The sequence below is a fragment of the Chrysemys picta genome, chromosome 3 (genome assembly GCF_011386835.1).
Source record: "Chrysemys picta bellii isolate R12L10 chromosome 3, ASM1138683v2, whole genome shotgun sequence".
Taxonomy (NCBI): domain Eukaryota; kingdom Metazoa; phylum Chordata; order Testudines; family Emydidae; genus Chrysemys; species Chrysemys picta.
The window spans coordinates 147258222-147267215 of NC_088793.1; the positions used below are offsets into that span (position 1 = coordinate 147258222).

Here is an 8994-nt window from a genome sequence, read left to right on the forward strand (position 1 = left end):
TTTACCGATGTAAGTTCCTGACACTGGGGAAGAGACTGATATTTATTGATTGGAAACCAGTCACATGATGTGCATGAGTGTTATGAAAAGGTATTCCCAGACATATGGCAGAGGATAGTATCCAGATTCTAGTGGCTAGTGCTGAAAGGGCATCAGGTGTTCCGGAACTTTGCTTATTTAACTATTCCATAGTCTTCACGCAGTATTGCATCTGTATCAGTCCAGGGAGAGGAAGAGCTAACCCCCAGGCTGAACTTTGGTGCTCTATGTACTGTAATCGCAGGATGGGGGGCCTGCAATTTGTATATTTCTTGGATCACAAAGGTCTCTCCTTTTGTCCGTTCATTCATCATTGTGTGTGTGTCCAGTAAGATGTATTAACTCACTCTTTCCTCTTGGTGTGGAAACAAGTGAAACCTCTATTCCTTCCCGATGACGTGTTTGTGTGTGTGCATATGTCTATGAGACTGTTTCTGGTTTTCAGTGGTGCTAAATATGTTTGTGCATCCTTGCACGTACTAGCGGGTGGAATGTGTGCTAACGCAGCCTAACCACCACATACTGACAACTAGGTTGCACATGTTAAAATAACACTCCCCGCTCTTGCTGTCTCTCTTCTTCTACTCTCTCTCCTGTCGCTTGACAAAGTTGAAAGGGAACAAGCTCCAGTTATTAAAATAGCTCCAGTCTAGCTTCCTTGGTCTATTTCAGGAATCCTGAGGGCTAGTTCCATCTTGAAACAGATGAAATACAGAGTCCTTGCAGAAACTGCAGCCGCAAGGGGCTGTCATCCAAAACAAAACCAGTTCCCTGCTAACCCAGAGCGACTCATTTTCACCCCATCCCCTCTCACTACTTAAAATAAAGTGTGGCTGTTGGGGTTTTTGTGTGTTACATTCTTTTGCTTATCGCGCTAACTCCAACGGTATTCCGTGGTGAAATTGCTGACAGTATTATGATCCCACAGATCCATGACATACTATCTGGAACTACCATCAGAATGACACCACTGCACAGCTTGTGCCTGGATTGATTTTTAAAAGGCCAGGTCCTCAGTTGGTGTAAATTAGCATAGCTTCATTGAAGTCAATGGGCCACATCCGCAGCTAGTATAAATCAGTGTAGCTTCACTGATGTCCGTGGAGTGAAACCAATTTATACCAGCTGAGGGTCTGGCCATTGATTTCAGTGCAGCTGTTCTGATGTACACCAGCTGAGTCTCTGGCCCATAATGTTGAAATCAAGACACCCAGCACCGACTAGCTACCTGCTTCCAGTGTGCCTTCCCTTTCTTAGCCTTAATTTCCTAGGCCCTGTTCCAAATGCTGCTTCTACCTAGATCTGTCTGCTTTGCTGGAGAGGACGACAAGGAACACCAGACCTATCCACAAACGCCTCAAAATTGGTAGTGTAGTTAAACCCTCATGTTTGGCCTACACTGTGTCTGAGTTTGTAAATATTTCCAAAAATCTCCATCTTTCTGATGGGAATATACTCTTAACCCTTAAGAAAGAGATTCAGTTGTAAATATTAAAGGTGTTTTAACTCTCAAACCCCTGAAAAAATACTAGTCACCTTTCCTCAAGAGAAATTTGATTGCAGATTGCAAACTGCTTGTTCTCACAGTATGGTGAAAAGTGCCTTTAAGGCCAGATATTTCAGCTGCAAGAAAGATATGCAGACTGATTGCCCATGTGTCTGAACCTTGCTAGTTTGCATGTGAGCTCCCAGGGCGTGATTTGAATTGTATGATGACAGAAATGTTATGATCTGATGTTGTTATGTTCCAGTTTAATGTCACTGTAGGTGGCTTGTTTGTTATAAAGAGACAAGCAGGATTAAGAGAGTGAAATGTGTCATGATGCAGCAACTGTGTGCTTTGAACTTTCTAAGCAGAAATATCAAATGTGTGGATTTCTTAGCATAAAGCCTACAAACCTTTCAAGAACGATTTAAGGGTATCTTAAATTACATAAATATCTAAACTGTGAGCCCTCTGCATCAGGGACTGCATTTCTTTTACTGGTCTGTACAATGCCAAGAACAATGGGGCCCTGATTCCTAGTGAGAAGGCCACTGCAATATATCTATATTAATAATACTAATACACCTCTACCCCCATATAACGCTGTCCTCGGGAGCCAAAAAATCTTACCGCGTTATAGGTGAAACCGCGTTATATTGAACTTGCTTTCTTCCGCCGGAGCACGCAGCCCCCTTCCCCCCCCCCCCCCCGAGCACTGCTTTACTGCGTTATATCCGAATTGGTGTTATATCGGCTCGCGTTATATTGGGGTAGAAGTGTATCTAAGAACTTGAGGGGGTGAAAAAATATTATTTTTGTAAGTTTGTTGCTGTGCAACAGTAGAGCTGAGTGAAAATTGGAATTTCTATCCCATGGGTGATTCTGATATTTCAACATTTGTTTTAGTTCTGGATTGGGAGGAAAAGCTGAAATATCAAACCTTTTTGAAGAATGGGACATTCTGAAAAAAATTCAGTTTGGAAATGATGAAACCGTTTATTAGAGAGACAAGGTGGGTGAGGTCATAACTTTTAGTGGACCAGCTTCTGTGAGCGAGAGAGACAAGCTTATGCAGCTCTGTGTAAGCTTGAAAGCTTGTCTCTTTCACCAACAGAAGTTACTCCACTAAAAGATACCACCTTACCCACCTTGTTTCTCTCTCATCCTGGGACCAGCAAGGCTATCACGCTGCCTGAAGCAGTTTGTTAGCATTTTTTGATTGAAACTAACCGTCCGTGTTCCTGAATTGAAGTGTTTTGGTTTGGTTTGAATTTTTGAACTGAATTTGAATGCTTCATTTTGAGTCAGTTCAACATTAAACTGCATTTGTATGTGGTGGCACATTGCCTTATTGTAGTGTGGGTTGCCTCACGCCCCCATACTTCCTATGAGCCAGACTGCCTGACTGGTCTACATCTCACATGATGTACTTGCAACTACGGGACTCCCATGAAGTACCATGCCACTCAGTCAGAGGAAGACAGCCATGCATTAATGATGTAATCTAGCTAGAGAACCTAACCCATAGGTGAGAGTAGGGGCCTGGAATACAACATCCATGAGGCATTGTGCCTTAGTAGGAAATACAAGTTAATGTTGAGCTGACTCAGAGCATATTGAGTCAGTTCAACTAGATTCAAATCAAACTGACTGGGAATGAAACATTTGTTTGGGATTTTCCAATGGAAAACTGAAAAATGTAGGTGCAAAATTGAAATTTTCCTGTGGAAAAATTTGATTTTGTGGAAAGTGTATTTTCCATTGGACAATCATTCTGGTGGAAAATTCCCAACCAGCTCAATGCAACCATCTGTTAGAAGGTTCATTTCTAAGTAAGAGGTAATGCAGGTTTAATCAAATGCACAAAGGGGCCTGATCCAAAGACCATTGAAGTCAAAGGAAGTCATTCCATTGACCTCAATAGGCTTAGGATCAAGGCCTAAAGTTACTTGCCTGTTTAACATGCAAGTACAGTATATGTTGCATCCCCCCCTCTAGTGGCTAAGCCACACAGAGGATAAAAGCCTGCTACTTTTTCACACTCCTTCTTCACACAACTCATCAAACTTGTTGCCAGGGGATTCTGTGAAGGCCAAAAGTATAACTGGGTTAAAAAAAGAACTAGATAAGTTCATGGATGATAGATTCATCAATGGCTATAAGCCAAGATGGTCAGGGATGCAACCCCATGCTCTGGGTGTCCCTAAACCTCTGATTGCCAGAAGCTGGGACTGGATGACAGGGGATGGATCACTTGATAATTGCCTTGTTCTGTTCATGCCCTCTGAAGCATCTGGCATTGGCCTCTGTCAGAGACAGGATACTGGGCTAGTGGGACGATTGGTCAGATCCGATATGGCTGTTCTTATGTTCTGCTGTCAGCTAAGGGATTTACTCCATTAGCTCAAGTAATAAAGGTCAGTGCTTTGGTGCTGGAAGTCCGGTGTTCCAATATGGCCGATGAACTATGGTTGGGAGGTCCTGCCCCATAAAACTTAAATGGAATAATTTGCAAGTTTTAGAATCTTTGCATGTCAAGTTAGCTGTAGAAACAATTTATAGGTATATAAACTGTAAACACTCATTGAGTCAGATTCAGGGCTTCATCTTTCATGAATTGCAGCACAGAAGGTGCAAACCTCAGAGGAGGGGAGGCACAGCAGCCAGTTTTGCATCTCCTTATCAGCTGGGGTCAACTGATTTGGCTAACATGTCTTCAGTGGAAGTCACAGAAGTTGATAGAGCTACATTGCTTTACACTAGCTGAGGAGCCTGCCCTACCATCACTCTTTCAGCAACTACCCCCAGTAGACTGACTCTCCCTGAGTTCTCCTAACTTTGCCTTGCTGAGTGCTGGAATCTGATCAGCGCCAGTGTCACTAACACCAATGGCACACTTCCCCTCACACTCACACAATCATCTCCTCGTTCCATAGCAACATTTCAGCAGGTGGCTAACAAGTATGAACTGACTATACAGGTGAATTAGGTTATTGGGCAGATCAGGATGGGCGTGTGAGAGTGTGTGAGAGAGTCATCATCAGAATTTATAACATGAAGTTTGTCATCTAATTGGGTATTTAACCAGACCTGTGGGAATAAAGTAGGATGGGTTGAGAGCTCTCAGTTCATCATGCTTGACACAGAGACATACAGACAAAGCTTTGAGAACTATGTGAAAGGTATCTATAACTAGGGGTCTACCAAATTCATGGCCGTGAAAATTGCATCACGGACCGTGAAATCTGGTCTCCTCTGTGAAATCTGGTCTCTGACCTCCCAGCTCTGAAGGCAGAGCGGAGAGTGGTAGCTGATGGCTGCGTGCCCAGCTCTGAAGGCCGTGTCGCCACTAGCAGCAGCCCAGACGTAAGAGTGGCAATACCATGCCACCCTTATTTCTGTGCTGCTGCTGGCTACGGTGCTGCCTTCAGAGCTGGGAGCCCGGCCAGCAGCCGCCGCTCTCACGCCACCCAGCTTCAGGCAGCACTGCCGCCAGCAGCAATGCAGAAGTAAGGGTGGCAATACCATGACCCCCCTCAATAGGCTTGCAATCCCCTTTTAGGTCAGGGCCCCTAGTTTGAGAAATGCTGCAGAGAAATCACACACGTTTCATGGGTTTGTCATGGCTTAAATAGCAAATTTTGCGGATGTGTTATACATCCACAACATTTTCAATGTATGCCATTACCGAGATCTCCCGAGTCTTAATCCAGCGCCTTAGCCATAAAAGGATTCTGTGGTTCCTGTTCTGGGTGTCACAGACTGCAAATCTGCTCCTCTCCCATTCTTTAGTCCGTCAACAGACTGAAACAGGAAACCCTTGTTATTCAGTGAGCGAGCAGGCTGCTTTTAGATTTCTAACTCAGCATCCCAGACATGGCCCGAAGGTACCCAGGATCATGTAAAGACTGACATACTTGCACAGTGTGGTCTGGGCAGATTTCTTTGAAACTGACTGCTTCTTGGGAGATTATCCATAGAGCTAATCAATCCACATATGTTGAGAGAGGTGAGAAAATACCATTCTTCTGATTTCTGTTTTTCAGGGGACATGATTTACTCCTGTTCTTCAACCCCAATCTCTGGCAGAAGTAAATTATAATAAGGCAACAGATGATTCATTGACATGACTTTTGGCATCTTAAAAATGCACTGTAGATGTCCTGATAAATTAGGTGTGCCACTGCTAAGGTATGTAAATTAGTCCTGGCATCTTGGGACCTCTCACTGTTGTCATTGCACATGATGTCTATTTATTACTAAGAGAGGCTGGGTTGGAATTGCCAAAGAAAAATAAGCCAGTATGAGGGTTTGAGGAGAGGCACTTGCAAAATAACTCTAATTTTCCATTTCAGAGAGCCAGAAACATGAATGAGCACAAGCTTTATGGAGCAGGATCAGACCATTGTCACCAGTGGGGTAATGGCATGGAAAGCAGAAGGAGCAGGTGAGGAAGACACTGGAGAGTGAGTAAGGTTGTGACACTTTACACCCCAGGGGAGCACCCTGTAACCCCCATATTCATCATTTGTATCTAAATGTGATATTGCATATAAAGCATGCTTTGTAAGGTATCATGGGAAAGGTTATGATCTGCTGAAACCCCTGTTCCATCTAAATATGTGTATCCTTAATGCATCTAAAGTTATGAGATTGTGTGTATGGTTGTCAATAAAACGTGCTGTAAGTTGGGGGAAACAGCTCCCCAGAGACAACAGCAAGGAAAGTAACCAACGCCCGGGTGGGTGTCAAATAACCATCAACAGCCATTGTCCAGCAAGGGAGATACAATTCAATGACTCACTTGTGCAAGGCCACACCAGGGGAATTGCTCAACCTTGCCTGGGGACTCAGCAGTGCCCACCAGACATGTCTGGACTTGTGTTCTCCAAGCACATGGACTAAGGGTATACACAGTGACCACATGCTTGGCCTTTCTCCTTTCCCCACCTACGCTGCAAGCAACAAGGACACTCAGAAGATTGAAGACTCCAACAGGGGAGACTGGCCCAGGTTTCAAGGGTGAAACCTGTGTACTATGAACTGCAATATTCAGTGGGGCTAGAAAAACTACTTAATGTAGTTGTTGCCCAGTCTAATAGGGTTGAGAGTTTAGACTGGGTGCTTATCTTTTCTTTTCTTTTGGTAACTGACTTTTTACCTATCACTTATAATCACTTAAAATCTATTTTTGTAGTCAATAAATTTGTTTAACTGTTTATCTTTACCAGTGAGGTTGCCTGAAATGTTTGGTAAATCTGCTCAGGTTTACAAAGGTTGGTGTAGATTCACTTTCCATTGATGAAGTGGTGAACCAATTAATACATTTGCATTGCTCAAGAAAGGGTCTTGAGCAGTGCAAGATGGTATATCCCTAAGGTACAAAACTGGGAGCTGGAGGGATTTGGCTGGTGCCTTTCTCTGCGTGATTCATGAGTGGCTCTGGGAGCATCATGCAATTTAGCTGGGTGTGTGGCTTGACATGTGCTTGTGCTGAGTGATAACAGCACATGGAGGGGTTTGCTGCTTGTCATTAGCAAAGCATTGTGAGAGACAGCCCAGGCTGGAGAGTTAAGGGGGCACAGTGGTCCCATAGTCCCAGGCTGCACCCCCCAGATCCCATCACAAAGGTGACCTGGGTTCTATTCTCTGCTCTGCCACTGACCTGCTATGTGACTTGGGGCACATCACTGCTCCTCTGTTTCCCTTCACACTATTTGTGTATTTAGGCTGTAACCTCTTTGGGGGCAAGGACTGACTCTTCCCATGTGTTTGCACATTAGGGAGGCATTGAGCTGAGCTTTCTAGGGTCTACTGTAATACAAATAATAGTCATGATTTTATTCTGATAGTGCCCCATGTCTTAAACAATATGAGGTTGAGTGAAGTGAGGGTGTTTACTCCTCTGAGAGTTTTTCCCCTTAAGGTTAGGAGAGTGGAGCAGGAACTCTAGGATCTCCTCTATTTTCCCCTCTTTTACTTTGTCAACCCTCAAAGGCCTTGTGCTGTTGAAACTCTTTCAGAAAGACTCAGCTGAACATTGTAGTAACCACAAGGAATTAAATATGCCGATCTAAACTGATGGATTTCCAGGCTACAGGCCTGAGTCTCCCCTGTCTTGCAATCTGTAGAGCCATTTACACCTGGGCAAAAGGAGAATTCACTTGGCATGTAGGTACATGAGTCAACCAGGTGTCAGACAGTGGGGTATCAAATGGGGAAGGGAGAAGGAAATGCAGACATTTCAAACTGTGGGAGCAGCAGTGAGGACACCAACTTCGTGACTTATATGGAAGACTGTCAGGTGCCTCCTCTGAAACGCTGCCTGGGAAGGAGATGCCATTTCCTGCGTGGATTTCAATCCAAGAAAAATATTTATTTTAAAAGATAACAAATGAATCCTAGTTGCATTATTGAGAGTGACCTGCGAGCACACAGAGCCATGCAAGAAAGGTGTGGCCCATACCCACAGGTATGCCGATACATGAGCGGTGTCTTCAAGGGTGATATACACTGAGTGAATAACTTGCTTGATTCAGGGGAGAAATATAGACAGCAATACAGGCCTCAATCTCCCCATAGACTGCCACTAAGATATAGGGCCAGATTTCCTAATGTTCTCAACATATACAATCGGGTGAGATCCTCATTCTGCATCTTATACACACCCTTTTTGAAAACATACTGAGCTGAGAAATGCTCCTTTCCTGGCATAAGCCACATGATGGATATTTGGTTTGTGTCTGCCCATGGCTGGAGATTCAGGCACAGCAGATGGCATGGGCTCATTCAGAAACCAGAGTTCAAATCCCTGCTGTGCAACAGACTCTCTCAGTGACCTTGGGCAAGTCACTTAGTATCTCTGTACCTCAGTTCCTGTCTGTAAAATGGAGCTGGTAACACTGCCCTACCTCACAGGGATGTTGCCAGGGAAGATTTTTGGGGCACTCAGATACCACTAAGGGGTGAGGGGCATAGACAGCAGTGTAAGTTAGAGTTCTCCTTAGTTTACACTGGTGCCCGGCAACATGGGATCAGGGAACCAACAATTGACTCTTTGTGGCTTGCCATAGTACCTGTGTCTGGTGCTTGCATGGACTGAAAAAATCTAGCCCAGGATCTTCAGTAGGAGTTAAACAGCCTAAAGATCCAACAGGCAACTGTACTGCTGTCCCCACTGCCCTTTTGGTTCTGAATGTAGCTTCTCAGGGCAGGTGCGGGAGCTGATGTGGCTTGTGTTGCTGAGTCAGGGGCTCTTCGCAAGTTCTGAAACAAGAACTCTGCTGCCTTAGCAACTTTGTTCCAGGGCCTGGGGCAAATGGGGATGCTCCATCGCCCAGCTGCTTCGTTTTGTGAATGGTGCTTAGTGAGTTTAGCATGTACGTTCTAGTCCCGGCATAACCCTGGTGTCTCATTGGCTGTTTGCCACACACCTTTCCAGCAGCACCGGAGGCTCTGACTGAAGTCAG

At 44.6% G+C, this 8994-nt stretch overlaps 1 long non-coding RNA gene across 1 annotated transcript; it reads left to right on the plus strand.

Moving 5' to 3' along the window:
- Positions 1-5400: 5400 nt before the first annotated feature.
- Positions 5401-6752, plus strand: LOC135982057 (uncharacterized). Its single transcript, XR_010599264.1, has 2 exons — positions 5401-5534; positions 5881-6752. It is a non-coding gene; the product is annotated as an uncharacterized LOC135982057 (long non-coding RNA).
- The last annotated feature ends 2242 nt before the right edge of the window (positions 6753-8994 follow it).